This window comes from Protopterus annectens, chromosome 8.part0, assembly GCF_019279795.1.
Source record: "Protopterus annectens isolate FY-2018-M chromosome 8.part0, PAN1.0, whole genome shotgun sequence".
In the NCBI taxonomy this organism is placed as follows: domain Eukaryota; kingdom Metazoa; phylum Chordata; order Ceratodontiformes; family Protopteridae; genus Protopterus; species Protopterus annectens.
In genome coordinates this window covers 1,380,980,202-1,381,002,270 of record NC_056741.1, presented here as the reverse complement: position 1 = coordinate 1,381,002,270, position 22,069 = coordinate 1,380,980,202, and the positions used below count along the sequence as shown (strand labels likewise).

General features: G+C 42.9%; 1 protein-coding gene across 1 annotated transcript in view; it reads left to right on the top strand.

Annotated features, from left to right (window-relative positions):
- The window catches only part of SIDT2 (SID1 transmembrane family member 2), a 1,446,738-nt gene that overhangs the window by 711,521 nt on the left and 713,148 nt on the right, over positions 1-22,069 (top strand). The gene's annotated exons all lie outside the window — the stretch shown is intronic.

Below are 22,069 nucleotides of genomic sequence, written 5' to 3'. Positions count from 1 at the left end.
CCACATGGTGGTGGTCAGTGTGTATATTTGTAATAGAAGACGAAGGGGGAGATCAGTTAATCAAATTATTGTCCTATAGCAATATCCTTTTCATCTCTTATGTTGGGGTAATAGGGTGGCTTTTGGGTGCAGTGGCATTATTTACTCAGCATTTCCTAGCTGAAGTCAGGAGGGGCGAGTTAAGACATTTAAACACTTGCTCCTCTCAGTACAGATCTTTCATTGTTGTGGCAGAAAGAGAAGTGAAAGCAAAAGGGGTAGTCCGAGCTGTATAATATTCTGTCTGCATGCCTTGTGCATGTTTCTGTCCACCTGACTTTATTGCTACATCTTGTGAAGAAGCACCGTATGTCACAGTTGTGAAAGTCCAATTAACGGTGCATTATTTTGTGAAGAGGAAGAGGACAGATCTGACAAGTTTACCTAAGCTAACCAAAAGGAGAAGGGAATGAAAGCTACATGGGAGAAAATATTTTAGGAATAGCTGTAGGTCAGTGGCTGCAGAAAGAGGAGATTTGCTACTATTGCTGTCAGACAAGTTAAAAAAAATATGACCTGATTTACCTCTCTAATACTTTTAACTGTTCGATGTACAAAAATATGAATTATGGGCATATAAGATAAATGGTAAACTGTTTCCTTGTTTAATCTTGTTTAATTACTACATTACTACCAGTGACCAGATTTGAAAATAGCATGTGGGAGGTGTGTTTTTGTCCTTTTTAATTTAGCGTTCACATGCATGTTGATGTTTGGGATTTTGCTTTACACTGCATGTAGAAATAGTTGTATCTTTGTATGTAATCTGAAAACTGACATTTTGCACGTTATTATTATACAAGCTGTAATCATTTTGTACATATCCACATACAGACATGCATACCTAAAACGAAAGCTGAGGGGGAACTACAAGTCTGTCAGTATGTTACACTGCTTATAGACATTTACCCTTCCATCTTTCAGCCCATTTCTTCAGGAATGTCAGGCATGTTGAAAAGAATCAGAGTGCTAGATTTAGCATCCTTTCTGTCAGTTGATTCCATCCGTCCACCAGTATTACTGTGAAAATTATTTCCTTGTGTCTAAATTAAATAGTTTAATCTGCTTATGTTGTCCTTTTCCATGTCATGTCCTTTCTTTAAAGTGAAATCCCACCGCATGGTGTATCATTTATCTTGTATGTCCATGACCCATTTTTTTACTTTATCACAACTTCACTTATTTATAGTGAAAAAAAAGTTCAAGCTTATTTAGTCTATGTGCAAGTGATATACTGTCTGCCCTCTGTCTCATCCTGTATGCAGAGTATTTGCTTGGCCGTTGTAGACACAATCCTATTCTGCTTTCTAAATAATTTTAAGATTCTAACTGCTGTGAACCATTCCCTTTCTTTCCTCCTCACTTTTTCTGCACCTCTCCCATGTCCTGTCAGCTGCCAATCTGACGGTCCACCACCTATTCTGGTGGTCCACTACATGGATCAGCATCCTTATCCCCTCACTGTTCTTTCCTGTTCAGGGTGACACCTTTACATCTCCATGACATGATCCTGAGCATGCCTCTATTATGACTCACATTTTTTTTTTCTAGTGTGTAGTGAAAAGAACTCCAGTTGCACTAATCACTGGTCATACCCTTTCTCCTGCATACCACATACCATTCTGGTGGCTTTCTTCTAGACTTGTAGCAGTTAGCTGTTGCTCCCCTTATATGGTTTCCAGAGCTGTACAGAGTATCCAAGATGTAGGCTAAGGTAGCTAAACTAGGAAGAGTATCACTTTGCTTGTGGAGTCTAACCTTAGAGTATACACCTCAGCATACTGTTTGCTGCTACCACAACCACATCATTCTTCCTTCAGTAACACATCCCAACTGATACTTTGTACCAGGGCTGTTGTGGCCTAAGTGCAGTACTTTTCATTTGTTTGCATTGAACTTCGACTTTCATCTTTTTGCCAACAAGGTCAGCCTTTGTCATTCCTGAGACCATTCTTCTCTTTGTCATCGTCCAATGCTGAAGTCTTGTCATCAGCAAGCAAGCACATCATGTTTATTTTCCCTCTGTATATCTGAAACAAACACACTGAAAAGTACTGGACCCAGCACCGACACATAATCTACTTGTCACTTACAATATTTCTTCCATTGTCCTTTTGTCATAACTGTGTCATACGTTTTATTATGCAGCATTACTTTTCCACAATCCTAGTCCTACTTGAGTCCCCTGCAATTTTCTTATCAGTTGTCTGTGTGAGGTCCTTGAGAACACTTGACTGATGTTTCTTTGTGGGACAAGCTCAACTACCACCTGTAGGAGAGCCTGTCCTGTGTATCTGGGAATGTCAAGGGTTTGGAGTCTATATGGACCATTTTCAAGATCTCTGTATTAGAGGTAGTAGCAAGGAGTTGTGGCCAAAAGGTGGCCAGCCATTGTCATGATAGCAATTCTAGGACCCACTGGTGGACACTAGTGGTGAGTGAAGCTATCAGGTTAAAAAAACAGGCCTTCCGTTCAGTGCTTCTGAAGGGTGTCTCTGGAATTTAATGATAAGCATCTGCAAGACCACAACTACAGCATTCACCAGTGTGAAGGGTGGGTGTGTGTGGCATATGGAGAGGCTTTTTACCCTTTGACATAGCCTGAAAAACATTCAGGCATGTCATTTGGCAGCTCAGGACGGGAGGGTATCGTGTATTTCCAGTATTTTTTTTTTTCCAGTAAGGTTGAAGAAATGCCATCTTTGACTGGAGGAATTGTTGATGGGTGAAAAAAAAAAACTCTATGAGGAATTCCTTAATCCACTGGACATGCCATCCCCTGAGGAGGCAGTGCCAGAAATACACAGAGAATTGTATATTTGTTTAGATGATTAAGCATTTATATTGTGTTAGAGCTACAAGGCTGTAGTCATTTTGGGGGTTGTTTTCAATATTCATTTTCAGTGTTGCATGGAAGGCGGGTCAGTATCTGTGGATTGATAAACTGCAGTACTTACCTGATAGGACCAAAATAAGCTCCTCAAGGAAGAACAAACCTGCCTGGTGGACAACTGTCATTAACAGGCTTTACAGTAAGAGGAAGAAATTGCTGTCTAAGATTAAGAAGGGAGCAAGCCCCAAACACACCCTCCTCAGTTTAAACAAGCAAATAAGACTTCTTGTGAAGTCCTCTAAAGTGAGCTACGAATCCCAGTTAGCTTCCTGAACTAAGGACAACCATAAGACATTCTTTAGTTACATCCATAACCTAAAAGGAAAGGCTCAGATTTGTGCCGAGCTAGTAGTTAATGATACCACATATTCTGAGCCTGTGGACATAGCTAACTTGTTTGCCGACAGGTTCTGTGAAAACTTCACTCCCCTGTCCCTGCAACATGTACCTCATGACACCCTACCACCTGTCTCCTACCTTGTATCTCTAAAGAGCAGGTTTTAAACTCACTAAGGCCAAAAACAGCATCTATGGGACCTGATAACACCCCAGACTGAATCCTACATGGGCTGCAACAAGAATTAGCAACACCATTGCGTACTCTTTTCAGTCATAGTCTGAGCACCGGCTTTTTCCCAGCTGAATGGAAAACTGGTACCGTTATTCCCTTGCACAAAGGTGGTGCTTCCACTGACCCTGGGAACTATAGACCTATTAGCCTGACTAGCCTTACCTGCAAGGTCATGGAGTGCATCATTATGGACCTTAACAAAGATATAGGTAATCTCTAAACACTTGACTGTACTCTGTTTCGATTTGTCAAAGGGAGATCATGCCTGTTAAACCTGGTGGATGACTTTGAGACCATCACCAAGGCCCTGGATGAGGGGAAATCTGTGCATACAGCCTACCTAGACTTATTCAAGGCTTTTGACATTATCCTTCACTCAGGCATCATTGACAAACTCACCCAGCTAGGTATCAATCCTTTATATCATTAGATGGGTTGCTAACTGGCTCACTGATACAACACATATAGTTAAACTAGGGGAATCCACCTCCTACAGCAGACCTGGGACCGCTACTGTCTGGAATCTATTTCTCCGATGTACAAGCAAATACTAAAGGTCTGTGGCTGACAGTTTGCTGATGACTGCAAACTGGGAGCAGTCATAGAATCTCCACATGATGTCAGCATCCTACAAGTGGGTCCTTCGCAAACAAAGGATTGGTGCCAAAGTCATGGCCTTAAACTCAATGCAAAAAAATGTATTATCATCCCTTTCAGTAAGAACGATGTTCCTGCTAACTACCACATCAGTAGCAACACCCTAAAATATGCAGTCAGTGCTGAGAAACCTGGGCACACAGGTTGACAGCAACCTTAACTTTGATCATCATGTCTCCACAATGGTAAGAAGGGCATTTTGTGTTGCTCATCTCATAACTAAGGGCATTGTCTCCAGAAGAAAAGAAATTATAACCTCCCTGTACTTTTTCGTCATCAGGCCAGTAATTGAGTACAATGCACCTTTTGGTATGCACTTTTTCAAGCACCTGCAGCAATTGGAGAGACCACAGAGGTTCCTCACAAGGAAGATTCAAGGTCTTAAGCATCTGTCCTATGTGGATCATCTGAAATCACTGTCATTTTATTCTGTTTCATACAGAATACTCTGAAGCAATCTCTGCCTTGCATATAAGGCAATCTCTGACCCTGCTTTATTGGAAATGCTGCATATCTGCAAGTCAAATGGTACACGAGTTACTCACTCTAAAGACCTTAACTTGGTATGTGACATTAATAGAATCTGTTGGAGGGACAAATTTGTCTCCCAGAGGTTACCACACCTATGGAACAGACTCCCACTTCATGTCAAACAGAGCACCTCATTGGCATTCTTCAAAGACAATGTGGACGATAGGATGGGTAACCATAAATTCATCATAGGAGTTCCACTTGTGTCCCTCTTGGAAATGGGCAATAGGTGCTGATTGTGGAAATAAGGGTTGAACTTGGCTAGGCTTGTAAGGGCCCTAGGGCCATTAGCCTAGTAACTTCCTATGATCCTATGGAGTAATGGTCCTCTTTTTCAGAAAGGGAGCTAAGAGGGTGTATTTGTTATAAAGTGTTCATATTCATCAGCTTTCCTGAATATGCTTATGCAAGGTACTGGGAAGTAAACTTTGTCTAATTGCTGGGCCTCTGATTTAAGGCAGCCACTGCAGATGTTCATCGGGTTTCACTGTTGCAGTCATTACGTTTGGGTAATCTGCTGGCAGGTTGCCCTCAGTCGGCCTGATTAACAAAGTCTTGGGTCCTGCGTCGGTTGCTGGCCCTTATTCCATGACGTCAGGTCGTCAGGGGTATAAAACATGCAGCCGATGCCATTGCATCAGTCTTTCTTGCAAGCAGAAGCAGTTCGCAAGTGCCAGTTGGCCGACTCCTGAAATTTTCATTTTCGAGTTTCAGAACCAAAGTCTTCAACTAAAAGCTAAGTACCCCGTTGGGGAAACTTTTTCTTGCTCCTTACCGATGTCAGTAAGTTAATAATTGTATTACTTGTTGGGAAGCAAATACCTCATAGGGATTTTCATTTGTACTGTATTCCTTGCCTAGGTACTGACCACGACGTACCTTGCTGTCAGTTTTGTGCTTAAGTTAATCAGTGCACTATCCGTCGTCGGTACATTTTTGCTTCTAAATATTTCGTCTGTCAGTTTAATTATCCAGAAATGACTTCAGTTAGCCATCCGACTACCGGAATACCAAAAAAAACACAAAGAAAAAGACAGAGAGAGGCCGTTGAGGTCCAAAACTGCCGACGACACTTCTCCTAAGCCAATCGCCAGTTCGCCGGTACTCAGTGAGGCGCTTTCGCAGCCCCTGATACCCACTACTACTGATTCGTAGGCCTCTACTGAGACCCATTCAGAGTCCGGTATGCCGCGAGATGCTTCACATATGGAACCTGCGGATGTCTCTACCTTGGATGGGTCCGGAGCTGCTGAGCAGGCACCGGCTTCTGAGGGTGTATTCAGGCCTACAGACTTGCATATTAAACTGACTCCAACTTCAGTACTAAGGCCTAAATCTCGATCTATGTCTAAAAAACTGACGCCCAGGCCCCTATGCCTAAAAAACAGTTGATCAAAATGGCTGAAGATTTAATTTCTGGGAAAGTCAGGATTTCTCTGAATCCAAAAAGAGGCTTAGGGATTTCGCTCTTCTTCCTCAGCATAGGCCTTTGATTATACCTCCTGTACTAGACATTGTTGATATGTTTTCAGAATCCAGTATGGCCCCTGATTCCTTGTCTCCAGCCCCTAGCAAACCAGACAGGTACTACAGGGTTCCTGAGTCCCACAAATTCCTTTTCAAGAATCCTGTTGCAGACCCTGAAACCATTTATCAGGGGCCCAAGGGCATTAAGGCTTCTACTGCTAAAAATCCTACCCCTGCTGATAGAGACTCCAGGGCGCTGGATAGATGGGGTAAAAAGGTTTATACTTATGCAACCTTAGCAATCAGGGCTTTAAACTGTTGATTCCATATGCTAAAATGTCAACAGCATATCATGGGACTGCTTAAACAGAAAATGATGTTGATTTCTGACTGTGTGGAGAATAAAGATTTACAGGATTTATTGCATTCAGCTGAACAAGTTGGTAAACATACTTTGCAATGTGGTTTTGATTCATTAGAGGCCTCTTGCAGGGCTGCTGTTACTAGGTCTGTGCTTAGAAGGCATGCTTGGCTTAAAGAGCAATCTCTGCCTGATCATGTTAAAGCAAAAAGTACAGTTTTGTACCTACCATAAATGTAGATGTTCGAGGATCCACATTGCTGCAGTCCTTACTATTGGGTAGTCCGCTGTCCAGTCGGCCCGAATACCAGAGTATATGGCTGACGTCGGTCAGGGCGCATTAGACTGACGTCAGTACGTCAGGGTACTAATGCGCATGACCGACGTCATATCCTCAGTCTTTTCTTGCCCCAGATGTCAGAAGACCCTAAAAAGACAAGGCCAAAATACCTGCACCAAAATTATGTACAATATATACAAAAATATCAACATATAACCTCACCTACACAACCACCCCTAAACAGAGGGGAAGGAGGAGTTGGACTGCAGCAATGTGGATCCTCGAACATCTACATTTATGGTAGGTACAAAACTGTACTATGTTCTTCGTTCCACATTGCTGCAGTCCTTACTATTGGGTAGAATCCCAAAGCAGAGGTAAGGGAGGCTGGCAAATCATAAAGAAGTAGGAGCTGACAACATGCCCTGCAAAACAGCTGTGGCAAAACCAGCCCTAGACTTAGAGTAGATAGGAAGGTGATAATGCTTAGAGAAAGTATGCACTGAACTCCAAGTAGCTGCCTCCAAAATATCCTTAGTTGCCACCCCTTAGAAATGCTGTTGAAGTGGCAGTAGCCCTAGTGGAATGAGGCCTAATCCCAGCTGGAATCTCCTTGCCATGATGGGAATAACAAAATGCAATGCAAAAGCCAATCCACCTAGAAATAGTTTGTTTTGACACAGGCTTGCCCTGAACTCAAAGCAAAAGAAACAAACAACTGCTGAGACTGCCTAAAATCCTTAGTCCTGCTTAAATAATAACGCAATTGCCTGTGTACATCTAAAGTGTGCAAAATCTTTTCCCCTTTATTTTGGGGTCTGCATAAAAGTAGGCAAATGAATAGTTTGGTTTAAAGCCACACTAGAAACCACCTTTAGGCATAAAGGAAGGATTAGTACGTAATGATACCCTATCCTTATGGAAAATCAAAAAGGGCTCTACTGCCATAAGGGCCTGCAACTCAGACACCCTTCTTGCAGAAGTAATAGCCAACAGAAAAGCAGTCTTCCATGACAAGTATTTCAATTCAGCAGTAGCCGCAGGCTCAAAAGGTTGTAGAGTAAGTTTTTCCAACACAAAATTGAGATCCCAAGCAGGAGTAGGAGCTCACGTGGGGTCTTATATTCTTTGCCCCTCTAAGAAACTGCTTGAACAAAGGATGCGAAAACAATGGTGGGTCACAATCATAGTGAGCTGAAATTGCTGCAGCATGAATCTTAATGGAAGAGAAGGACAAACCTTTGTCCAATAACTCAGTAAGATATTGAAGAGCCACACTCAAATTAGGCTCAGAAATCTCCAAATTCTTTGCTGTACTCCAAAATAAAAATCTCTTCCATTTTTCTGCGTACACTTTCCTTGTACTAGGTCTTCTAGCTTCCATAATCACATTTAAAACTTGTTGAGGAAGTTGAGACCTGCTGTGTTTCAACACAGAATATGCCAGGCTGTTAGATGAAGAGAGTGAAGCTTGACATTGAGCAGATGACCGTCCTTCTGAGATAACAGATGAGGAATCAGAGGTAAAGGCCATGGAGGCTTCTTTACCAGACTCCGTAGTAGTGGGTACCAGTGTTGCCGAGGCCAATCTGGAGCTATCAAAATCATCCTTGGCCTGTCTTGTCTGACCTTTAATAGTACCTTTGGAAGAAGAGGCAGAGGTGGAAAGGCATACACATGAAGGTTTTTCCAACTGAAAGACAGAGCATCCACTTTCCAAGCTGTGTGATGAAACCCCTTTGTGCAATACTTTGGCAGCTGGTGGTTTAGTGGAGAAGCGAACAGATCTATGTCTGGAGTTCCCCATGACACTGTCAATTTCTGAAATACATGAAGATCCAGTTTCCACTGTGGGGATCCATGATTTGTCTGCTTAACACATCTGCTAAGGAGATCTGTGCTCCGTGCAGAAACCTTCACTGACGGGTTAGTTGCAAGCTTAGCGCAGTCTCCCATAAAATCATTGCTTGCCTGCATAGAGGATAAGAATGTGTTCCCCTTGCTTGTTGATGTACCACATGACAGTTGTGTTGTCTGTTAGAATCAACACCTGCCCTGGAAGAAGTAACTCCTTGAAAGCCATTAATGCAAACTGGACTGCTAACATCTCCTTCATGTTGATATGTAGATGCTGTAGTCTGGCAGGCCACTTGTCTTGTATCCACTTTCCATTTAGATGAGCTCCCCAAGCAATGTCCGAGGCATCTGTCGTTAAAATCTGACTCGCCTCTGGCCGGGTCACAGAGAGTCCCTTGTTTAGGTGACATTCCTGAGCCCACCACAAAAATTCTTTTGAAGGCAAGGTATTATTTGAATGACAGTGTCCAAATCCTGGCAGTGCTGTGTCCATACATTTTTGAGATACCATTGTAGCTTCCTCATATGCAGTTTGGCATTGGGAAGCACCAGAATACAAGATGCCATGAACCCTAATGCTTGAAGGACTGTCCTTGCAGTCAGCACGGACTGATGAGATAGTTGATGGAAGTAAAGTGATAGACTCTTTTGTTTGTCCGGGGTTAAAAAGGCCATCTGGGCTGCTGTATTCAGTCTCACACCCAGAAAGCACATGTCTTGAGAGGGTACTAGACTGGACTTTATTTCGTTCACAGAATACCCTAGGCATCTTAGCACTGCTATAACATATTCCAGATGCTGTAGAAGGTCTTCCTTTTCTTGAGCCAGAATCAGGCAGTCGTCCAAGTAAGGATAGATTTGAATTCCTTGTAGCCTGAAGTAAGCTATCACTGGAGCCAGAACCTTTGTGAATACTCTCAGTAGATAAGCCAAAGGGCAATGCAGAGAACTGATAATGAGAATTTCCAGCTCGAAACCGCAGATACTTCCTGCAACTTAGCCTTATAGGCACATGAAGGTAAGCTTCCTTGAGATCTAAAGTTACCATCCAGTGATCTTTGCCCAGCAGAGGTAAAAGCTGTTGTAACGTCAACATCTTGAACTTGGGAATGTCCAGATAAGTGTTGAGGAGAGATAAATCCAAAATTGGTCTCCACGTGTTCCCCTTCTTTGGTACTAGGAACAGGCGAGAATAAAATCCTAGGCCCCTTTCTGATACAGGAACTGGCTGAATGGCCCCATCTGGAGTAACTGAGAAATTTGCTTGTGAGCCTCTTTTCTTTGTGGAGGAGGAACGTCTGGCATGCCTTTGAAAGGAGGCATTGTATGGAAATAAAACCTGTAACCGTGGTGAATGATATCCAACACCCATCTGTCTTGAGTAATTAAATCCCAATTTCCTTTGAAAAGAGACAGTCTTCCTCCCAAAGGAGCTACCAGACGCGAATCTACTGGCAGCTGAAAAGGCAGGTCATTGGGTCTGTTTACGAAAGGACTGACCCCTGCCCTCACCAGAAGTCTGAGCAGGTGGACTCCTGTTCTAGGCCTAAAAGAACCTTGAGCTCTGCCCCTACCACGTCTAGACCTACCCCTAGACTGGGAATCATAAGCAGGATATGTCCACCCCTTAGCAGGCCAATTTCTACTAAACTTGGTGGCTGCACCTGCAAAAATCTTTAACAGTTTGCATAGACTTAGCTTTGTCCTCCATTTTCTTTAAAACTGCTTCCACAGGCGAACCAAACAACACATCAGACTGTAAAGGAGCATCCAAAATCCTTGTCTTAACATGCTCAGCTAAATTCTGATCCCTCAACCAGGCATGCCTGCGAAGAACAGAACTAGTGGCAGCCACCCTCGAGGAGGCCTGTACAGCATCAAAACCACATTGCAAAGAATGCTTACCCACTTGTTCAGACACATGAACCAAATCCAGCAACTCTTTACACTCAATACCTTCCGCCAAAGCATCCACCTTAGATTTCAATTGTGAAAGGAGATAATTTTGATATTTTAGCATGTGAAACTGACAATTCAACGCTCTCATGGCTAGAGTGGAAGAAGTATACACTTTCTTTCCCCACCTATCCAAAGCCCTTGCCTCTTTATCAGTGGGAACAGGATTTTTAACCACAGAGGCCTTAACACCTTTAGGCCCCTGAGAAACAGTTTCTGGGTCCGCCCTAGGACTCTTAAACAAATACTTATGAGCTTCAGGCACCCTATAGTACCTATCGGGTTTAACAGGAGCAGGAGGCAAAGAGTCAGGGTTCAGGGAAGCCTCTGCAAAAACATCTTCCACCACATTCAACACAGGAGGTATAGCTAAGGGCCTATGCTGGGGTAAAACAAGAATTCCTAAGCCTTTTCCTGGAATCAGAGTAATCCTGGCCTTCCCATTTAAAGTGCTCCCTCATGGAATGCAGAGTCTCTGAAAATGAGAAATCCTCAGGAGGAGAAGCTGTAGGAGTGGAATCATCCACATCAGAATCAGAATAAGGAGGATACTCCTGCAAATCTTCCACAGAAGACTCAGAAGCCTCTGAACACTGTTCAAAACTATCAAACTCCGGTTCCACCCTGGGCCTCTTATCAGGAGGGGGCATAGAACCTCTAATCATAGTAATCAAATCTTCTGCCATTTTAAGCATATGTTTCTTAGGTACAGAACCCGAAATGCTAGAAGCCCCCACTGAAGCTGAACTTGGCCTACCTCTCAAAGAAGTTTTGGCAACAGAAGGAGAGGCTCTAACTACCTTGGGAAGAGAGGGAAGAACAGTTACCTGCGAAGCCCCCTCAGCCTGGCCTACCTCCTGAGAAGGCACATCCTGTAACAGTAAAGTTTCTGCCTGAGACTCCATAGAAACTCCTGGCAAAACCTCTGGCTCCACTGAGCCTTCTAAAGAACCGCCGTCCGGGACTGCCGGTTCATCAACCCTAGGCTTCGCTGTTTTGTCCTTGCGCTTCTTGACGAAGCGGGCCGGAGCATCCGGCGGCATTTTATAATTGCAACGCTTCCCAAACACTAACCTGGCACAGTCTAACCTCCTCTTAATAGTGCGTTTGTTAAACCTAGCACAAGAGCGGCAACCAACAACGTCGTGCTCAGGCCCTAAACAAGGTATACACAAGGTATGGTAATCCCTATGAGGTATCTGTTTCCCACAAGAAATACAGTTATTCACTTTTTCTGACATCCGGTTAAATACTGAGGCAAGAAAAACCAAAATGTTCGGGAACGGGGTACTTAGCCAACTCTGATTCGGTCTGAAACTCCGGTTTCGGAAATATTTCAGAACGCCAACCTGCACTCGCAAAACTGCTTCTGCATCGGACCATGCGGCAAAAAAGACTGAGGATATGACGTCGGTCATGCGCATTAGTACCCTGACGTACTGACGTCAGTCTAATGCGCCCTGACCGACGTCAGCCATATACTCTGGTATTCGGGCCGACTGGACAGCGGACTACCCAATAGTAAGGACTGCAGCAATGTGGAACGAAGAACATCTTTTGGATGCTCCTTTACAGCAGGACCACCTGTTTGGTAATAAGGCTGAAGAAGTTCTAAAAAAGATGGAAGATAAAGCTAAATCTATGCAAACTATGAAAGATTTCTTAAAAGTACAACCTTCTAGATTTAGTAGGCACTGACGTACTAAGAACTGGTCCTTTCCAGCTACTTCCAGAGCCACTCCAGCCAAACCCAGACATTCCAAAAGCACCAGGTTTCATTCCCAAGGGACTTTCAGAACTAAGCAATGGGTTGCTTCCACTTCCAAATCTGGAAACAACAAGGCACCACCCTATGGTAAACAGTCTCAATGATTTCCCTTTAAAATTACCAAGCACTTACCTCTTAGCCGCCCCTTTGGCAGGAAAACTGGCTCTTCATTCAAGCAACTGGCAACTTATAACCCAGGACAAATGGGTTTTAAATATAGTGTCCTAGGGATACAGATTTCATTTCCACACGCTGCCAACTCCAAACGGGTGGCTAGACGTGCCCCCAAATCAGTGGGCAGAGGCTCAGAAACAAGTACTTTCCCTACTAAACATGGGGGCTATTCAACTAGTACGAGAAGAAAAGGGACAAGGTTTCTGTTCCAGACTTTTCCTGGTACCCAGAAAAGACAAGTCATGGCGTCCCAATTCTGGAGCTGTGTACTCTAAACACCTTTCTGGACATTCCAAAATTCGAGATGCTGGCTCTTCACCAGTTACTTCCTATGCTAGGCAAGGATGCCTGGTTGGCAACTCTAGATTTAAAAGAGGCTTACCTGCATATCCCAATCAGGGAATCATGCAGAAGATACCTACGCTTCAAAGCAGGCTGCATGCATTATCAGTTCTCTGCACTGCCCTTTGGCTTGTCTACTGCGTCCAGGGTATTCACGAAGTGCCTGGCTCCAGTAATTGCATTTTGCAGGCAAAGAAAGATTCATATATATCCATACCTGGATGATTGTCTAATTCAGGCAGAAAACCAGGTCATTCTTCTAAAACATCTTGCGTTTGTAAAAAGAGTTCTAACCTGTCTAGGGTACACCATAAACGGAAAAAAAAAATATCTCAACTGGTACTCCCTCAAAAAATTATATTCCTGGGTGCAAGCTTGAATACAACTGCCCAGATAGCTTTCCTTATGCCAGAATAGCAAATTCATTTGGTGACTTACTTCAAACAGGTGGCCACAAAAACCCTGCTATCTGAAAGGCAAATACTGCAAGCCTTGAGGTTCATGGCCTCCTGCATTCTTCTAATTCCATATGCTAGACTGCATATGAGGAAACTTCAGTGGTACTTTAAAAAATTTATGGAGTCAGCATTGCCACAGCCTGGAAACAATGATTCCTATCATACCTTGCCTGCACCTAGAGTTCCTATGGTGGGCAGAGCCTGCCACCAAAACAAGGGACTGCCATTCACACCACCTCCTGCCGCGCAAACCCTAACTACAGATGCATCAGACTATGCATGGGGGGCTCATCTGGTAGGGAAGTGCATTCAGGGCAAATGGAGCCCAAATCAAATGCACCTTCATATCAATCAAAAAGAAATTCTAGCTGTACAGAATACACTGACAACCTTCAAGGACTACCTTCACCCATAGGTTCATACTAGGCTATCTGCCCTGGGGCAATTATAAGCCTAGCCTGATTCTGTATGGCTTACGCCACCCCTTGATTTGAGTATACTGTGCCCTTTTTAAGGTTTAGTTTACTGTGCCTCTGTCCAATAGTAAGAGTAATCCCTGGGACAAACCTACGATCCCCCATCCACTTATCGAGATTCTTCTTGAAGAGATTCAGTGAGGTGCTCTGCCTCACATGAACTGGAATTCTATTCCAGAGCGAAGGGAGCCTCTGGGTTATGATCTGTCCCTCCAGCAAGTTCTATTTATTTCTGTGCTGAGGTTCAAGTCCCTCGAGCGTGTGGCTCTAAGGGATTTAGATTTACTGAGATGGAGCATGTCCATTAATTCTGGATTTGACATAGCTTTGTATGTCAGGCATAGATCGCCTCGAAGTAGGCGGTATGCAACTGAGTAGAGCTGGAGTTTTTTTAACCGAGCAGCATATGGCATCTGTTTGAGACCCTTGATCCTCTTGGTGAGATACTTTTGGGGTCTTTCTAATTGCTGCCCTTGACAAAGCCGAACTGGGTAGGATCTAGTGTCTGTAGGTCCCCAATGTCTTTGTTTATGAGCTCCATGATGACCCTTTCCATAGCCTTGCAGACTAAGCTAGTCAGGCTTATGGGGTGATAGTTTCCAGGGTCCGTAGAGGCTCCACCTTTGTGGAGTGGGACCACTGTTGCTGTACGCCATTCTGTGGGCACATATCCTGTAGTGAGGCTGAGATTATATAGCTGTTTTATTTGAGGGATTAGTTCCTCTTGTAGCTCATGTAGGACGCAACCTGGGACGCCATCTGGTCCCATGGAAGCAGTGTTTTTTGCTTTGGAGAGGGCAGCCTTCACCTGAGCATCTGAGATGTTTGGGAGGCAGCCCTCTGCCGAGATAGATACTTGCTCTTTTGGGGGGGGGGGGGGGTGGAGAAGTTTGCACTGAACCTGTCTGCCAGGATATTGGCGATGTCTGTGGGTTCAGTGTATTTTTTGTCGTTTAGAATCAACTCAGAACAAGTCTGGGAGTTGCATCCCAGGTTTCTAACATAACTGAAAAAAGCACAAAGGACAAACTGAGTACTTGGACCAGACTAAATTCACAAAAAGAAGATCCAACGTGTCACAGAAGACTTGACCACACAATTAACTTGGCAATGGTGTACAAATGCTTTTGTTTACCCAGGTTTAAACGACCATTGCAATATTGGCTGCCTATTAAAATTAAGGAGTCTGAATAGGAATTAACAAATACAACTATTACTTAGATTTACTTACACTAATATAGCATAACTCGCATTCAAGACTTAGCTTATATGTAGATAGGTATAAAACATATATATACATATTTTCATTTATTCCACTTTTCTGTACCTACCTACACGCTTATGTACTTTTCAGCTTCCTACTGTTTTTTGTTTCTATTATTTCAAAATATTGTATTTAATATGTATGAGATGCTTTTTAAGGTGCATACTATATATATTTTATATTCTAACTTGAGAAGTATAAAAAAGTTTTTTAATACTTTTTAACATTCAATATATATACATATATATTCATTTATTTATATACATATTTATACATTGTTCTATATATATATATATATATATATATTTATACTTATACCTTTATTTTTATTATTTATAAACATAAGTATCTCTTTACAATAGCATAAACACACACATTATTTGTTTGTACATATACTTTTAAACAACAAATTCATGTTAAGTCACATATATTTAGTCCAAGTTGTGTTTGCTATTCTTTTACTGTATATAGTTTAAAGACTTGCATGAAATGTTTAGTTTGGTTAAGATTGACAATTGATTTAGTAAGCCTGCACTTTAGTACTTTACATTTTTTATATACATATATAACCTTTTATTCTAAAGTTGGTTTTCTTACAAATTTCGGCTAAGATTTATGTGTAGTGAGTTGAGAAATATAACTAAGTGTTTTTAGAAATTCATTTTAATTTAACTTAATTAATTAAATAGATATATATACATATATACACTTTTACTGTGTAAACACACACAGACACATTCTTATACACATTTTACTGCTGCTTCAAGTTGCGTGTAAATAATTATTGCTTTATATTGCTTTAAATTGCTAATTGATACTAAATGACAGTGATTTCAGTGACATGAGTGTATAAATATTTAATTAAATCAAGTTTTGAATGTCTGAAGAAGTCGCTCAAACATTGAGCGACGAAAAGCGCTTTACGTTTATTTGAATAAACTTGTGTGGTCAAGCCTTCTGTGACACGTTGGATCTTCTTTTTGTGAATAACTGAAAAAAGCCTTATGATTGTCTTTGGTGTCCTGTGCAATTTTTCTCTCTAAGCTGGCCTTGGAGGATTTTATGAGGGATCGTAATCTTTTGCTAGTACTGATCAGAGATGCCTTCCCTATTAGGGATTTTGCTCTATCATGTAGTAGCTTCCCCCTTCTGTTGTACAGTTTATTTATGGCAGGACAATTACTGATTAAGATGGACAACACCACGGTTATGTGGTACATAAACAAGCAGGGGGGTACACATTCCTACCTCCTTTGCAGACTAGCCATGGCATTATGGAACATGGCCTTGAGCTACCAAGTACAACTACAAGCCCAATTCCTCCCAGGAAAGCTGAATGTTCTGGCAGATGAACTAAGCAGAAATCTCATGGACCCACACAAATGGAAACTGGAACCATGGATTTTCAACATGTTGACACGCAAATGGGGGGAGCCCAGACATAGATCATTTTGCCTCATCCCAGAGCTACCAGTTGGACAAATTTTGCACAAGAACTCATCACAAAAAAGCATGGAAAGTGGATGCTGTGTCCTTCAGCTGGAAAACCCTATCAGTCTATGCCTTTCCCCCTCTGCCTTTGCTCTCCAAAGTTCTACTAAAAGTCAAACAGGACAAACCGAAAATGATTTTGATTGCTGCAGACTGGCCTCGCCAACACTGGTACCCACTCCTGCGCAGTGTGTCACACATTTCACCTTCCTTACTGTCTCAGCAGGAGAACCTAGTTCTGCACCCTCAGCTCCAAACATTGAGTCTTGCAGCGTGGCTAATCGCTTAAATTCTCCCTTGGCATCCCTCAGCAAACCTCTGATGGATGTCATTTTGGAGGCGAGAAGACCTAGTACTAGAAAATCTTATGCTGACAAATGGAAAAGATTCTGTGCCTGGAATCAATCTCAAGGGATGAGCACAGCATTGCCCAATTTACCTCAGATTTTGCAATACTTAACTGAGATGCTTCACAAGGGCCTGTCTTTTTCTTCCATAAAAATCCATGCCTCAGCCATTTCATCTCATTACAACACAGACCCCCCCCTCTCTCATCCTCTTCTAAAGCAGTATCTCAGAGGGACCAGAAACTTGAAACCACCCAGGAGAGCTCCAACCCCTGCCTGGGACCTTAACTTTGTATTGGAGAAACTCACTCTACCTCCTTTCGAGCCAGCTGCTACTGCAGACTTAAAATTTCTTTCCTGGAAAACAGCCTTCCTTTTAGCAATCACTTCGGCTAGAAGGATTTCTGAATTACAGGCCCTTATGGCAGTGGAGCCTTTCATCATCTTTCATGCGGACAGGGTGTCACTCAGGACCAATCCATCGTTCATGCCCAAGGTGGTATCCAATGTGGCTCTTAATCAGTCCATTCATTTGCCAACTTTCTTTCCCAATCCACAGAACAAGAGGGAGCGGATTCTGCATCCATTGGATGTACACAGACAATTTAGATTCTACTTGGACAGGACTAATTCTCGAAGACAATCTGAACAACTGCTGGTAGCATTTGCTGCAGGGGCAGAGGGGAAGGCTATTTCAAAGCAAGCCATTTCTAAATGGATAAGCCATTGTATTTCTTTCTGTTATAAGCACCATGGAAAACCTATCCCCCAGGGGATCAGATCTCATTCCACCAGGGCTGCATCTACTTCAACAGCCTTTTTCAGAGGTGTTCCTACCAATGATATTCTAGAAGCTGCTACCTGGAGTTCAGTTCATACTTTCACCAAACATCATCACTTACCAATTTTCTCTAAATCCAGAGCTGGCTTTGCCACTGCTGTTTTGCAGAGCCTTATAGCTGGTCCGAATGCTGTATAGATCCATCCTCCCAAACATAGCTTTGGGAATCTACCCAAATGTAATGACTGCAGCAGTGAAACACAATGAACGTAGTACAGTTGTGTACACTTACTATAATTGCAGATGCTTGAGTGTTTTCACTGTTTCAGTCCTGGTTACCCTCTCTCCAGTCCCCTGTTTTTCTCTTATTATCTCTACTTTCTTTTACTATGCTTAAAAGCCTTTTTGGTGTATTTGCTTTTGTTTGGAGGTATATTTTTGTGTTTTTAATTGTATATGTGTGTGTATGTATATATATATATATATATATATATATATATATATATATATATATATATAGGTCCATATGACTTGGTCGACTTTTCATTTGGTCGACAGTTCATTTCATCGACAGGCATTTGCCCCCTACCCCATTGTTGTGCGACCCTGGAGTTGATATATATAGTCAGGGGGGGGTGTGGGTGGCACCTATAATGCTTGTCGATGAAATGAACTGTCGACCAAATAAACAGTCGACAAGTCATATGGACCCATATATATATATATATATATATATATATATATATATATATATATATATATATGGGTCCCCTACTATTTACGCAACGCCGATTCGCGGACAAAGAAATCACCGACACCAAACGACCGATAACACAAAGTACCGACAACGCAAAACACGAACACCATAACACCGACACACTACACGTAAACAACACAGTACACTACAGGACATATCCACTAGCCCTAACCCAAACCCTAACCCTAAGGTCCGACACTACCGCACACTCTCCCTACCTGCACCCTAACCCTAACTCACTTACCCACCCCTAACCCCAAGCTCCGACACTACCGCACACTCTCCCTACCTGCACCCTAACCCTAACTCACTTACCCACCCCTAACCCCAAGCTCCGACACTACGCACACTGTCCCTACCTGCACCCTAACCCTAACTCACTTACCCACCCCTAACCCCAAGCTCCGACACTACCGCACTCTCCCTACCTGCACCCTAACCCTAACTCACTTACTCACCCCTAACCCCAAGCTCCGACACTACCGCACACTCACCTATCACACACCCTAACCCTACATCCCTCACTATTGCACACTTACCTGTCCGCTCCCTACTCCTAAATCCTTCACTATCGCATACTTACCAGGTCGCGCTTACACATTCCCCTTGTCGGTCTTCCGGCTGTCGGGATTCCAGCATGTCGGTCAACTGCGTTGTCGGTCGTTTGGTGTCGGTGATTTCTTTGTCGGCGAATCGGCGTTTCGGTAAATAGTAGGGGACCCATATATATATATATGTATATTTTGCTCCCCATTTGGGGGGCACCTGACATCTGGGTCAAGAAAAACTGATGTAATGGCATCAGCTGCATGTTTTATACCCCTGACGACTTGACGTCCTGGAATAGGGGACAGCAACCGACGCAGACCCAAGACTTTGTTAATCAGGCCGACTGAGGGCAACCTGCCAGCAGATTATCCAAATGTAATGACTGCAACAGTAAATACACTTGAACCTCTACATTTATGATAAATGTACACAACTGCACTATTCCATCCTGGTGTAGATCAGTGCATTAATTCACCGTAAACTGCTTCCTTAAAATCATACACCGTCTTCTTTACCTTTGTATTATTGCCCACACCCCACCACTGATGAGCACAATGTAGTGTGCTCACATTTGGCTAAGACTATGTTTATATGGCATCACATTCAGAATTCTATCCTTTGTGGAATAGTTGTGTAGTGTCTAGTTGAACTCTTCTTGTTTGAAAATCTCATTCATCTCACAGTCTCTCTCTAATTTGGAGTCTGCAATTTCTTTCTTTGCTTGTCAGATTCAGATCTGTTCTGAAAGTAAATTTTTTTCTACCTGCTGTACTGCAATGTCCTCTCCTTCCATTCTTTTATTTATTTTAGATTCCTTTAACATGTCTTGAGTTGGGTACGGTTTAACAGTCCAGCAGCATTATCGTCATGTTTCCTTTAAAGGCCTGATGTGCTTACCGTAGGTCCTGATCTTGCCCTTACTTCCTTTATGGAGTTGCATCTCTCTACCTGTGTACACTCTGTTTTGATGCCCTTCTTGGTAAAATAGTCATAATTTCACTTGCTGCCATCCTAAACAGTCTGTACCATTCCTCCTCTACGTATCCACCCTCTCAGCTTACTGGTGTGTGTTTCTGTCATGCCAGCAGTGCCCATCTCCCTTCATAAGTTATTGCTTGCAGATCCCCATATTGTTGCTCAGATTTTATGGATTGCACAGTAGTACTAACTGGTCATGCTTAGAATCACACTTGCTTATTCCACCTTCTTCCTTTGCTGCTACATTCAGTACCACTTTCTCCTGCCTCATTGACACCTCCTCCTCTCTTCCATCTTAGTTTAACTCAAGATCTGATGTTGCCATTTGTATTCATTCCTCAACTAATGGGTTTGGATCCGATCCTCTGATCCGACTTGGCCACTTTCTTTAGAGTCTAAGATCTGACTCTCGAGCTCTTCCCTTTCCCATAATGCTCCTGACCACTGTATTATAACCTGAGATCTCATTAGCCACTCTTCTGGATTGGATGGGTTTGTGATAGCTCGAGCTTCTTGTTGGGTTTCTAATGGGCGAATAGATGTATATTTCCTTTTTTCTTATATAATAATACTATCTCCCTTACTCTCTTCAAACCTTTGTAATCCTTTCATTACTGAATTTTTGGGCAAATCTTAATTATTGTTGATAGTTTGTTTTCCTTTCCTTTTCCTTCTTTGACTTAAGGTAGTTCTCAGTTTACCATTGTTGATGTTTAGATTTTCTTCCTTTTCCTACTTTCCTATGTGACAAAAAAAAAATACTTTGTGTAGGCGCTTTGTTTTTCTTTGTACATTGCGGCTGATAAGCCTACTGGTTTTAAAAAGTGCACTTCCTGTGGGCATATGACCCCAACTCTGATACCCACAGGGAGTGCATGTATTGTTTGGGACTGGCACATATGGACACCACCTGCTCCACTTGTGCGTCCCTCGATGATAGGGCTATTAGCAACAGAAGAAACAAGTAGGTTCTAAAGGGCAACCTTCTGGCCTCAGCTACTTTTGCAGGTACTTCTTCAGGGGCTCAAACCCTGTCTCAAAAATCTAAAGAGCTCAGGGAGCACTGCAAACAATAACCTGTTCAGTCTCCTCAATCCACACCTTCTCTGAAACCTCCCGAGAAGGTTTCTAAGAGCTCGCAACTGAAGTATTTGGATCCAACACCTGTTGTAGCCCAAATCTCCTCTACTCTGTGCTCCAAGATTTTCATTTGAGCTGGTATCCTTGAGATTGAGGTCTCCTTTCCTCCAGTTGACTCCCAAAAAGTTTTCCAGACCATTTTGCACTTCCTCTTCTGGTAGGTCCTTTCAAAGTCGGAGGTAGACAGGATGATGAGAAAATTCCTCAGAACACAGGTCCAGATTGGGGGGGGGGGTCCTGCTGGCTCCATCTCCATCAGATCTGTGAGCCTTCAAACTTCTATCCAGCCTGTAGTTGCTCCTTCTCTAATCTGACCTGCCATTTCATAGCCCTTAGATCTGAAATCCACCTGAGTCGAACTGTGTGATTTTAGGATTATTTCTTCTTCCACTCTGGTAACTTCCTTGATCCATTCATCTCCTACTCATTTGGAACGCAATGGCTATTGGAGCTGAAGCATCAGTTTCAGGTCTGTGGGGTTGACTTTGACTCCAAAGTTTTCAGAGCTGTTGCTTCCTGTTGCACATTCGGCATTGGATACCTCACCTACAACTCCTCCCTTGAAGTGGAGGATTAGGGAGGGCTGTGGATTGTCTGCTGAGAGATTCTCTGCTCCAGTGGGATTGTCCTCAGTTTCTTCTGGTCCCTCTGTCTTCAAGGTGGTGGAGAGGGTTTTCTTGAATCCTCAGAGTAGTTTAAACTCTCGCTCCTTCTGATCCGTGTCTTCTTCCATCTTCAGATCCTGTGTCTGAGTCTTCTCATCCTACACCTCAGGGATAGCCAACCCAGATGAGCTTTCAAGCAATTCTCACCAGGGAACTCGCCACTTCTTCTGACACCTCCCCAGCATATCCCACTGAGGAGTTCCCTTGGAAGAGGTCATGCAAAAGGAGGCACTTGGATTCCATCACAGAAGACACCAATTTTGATGA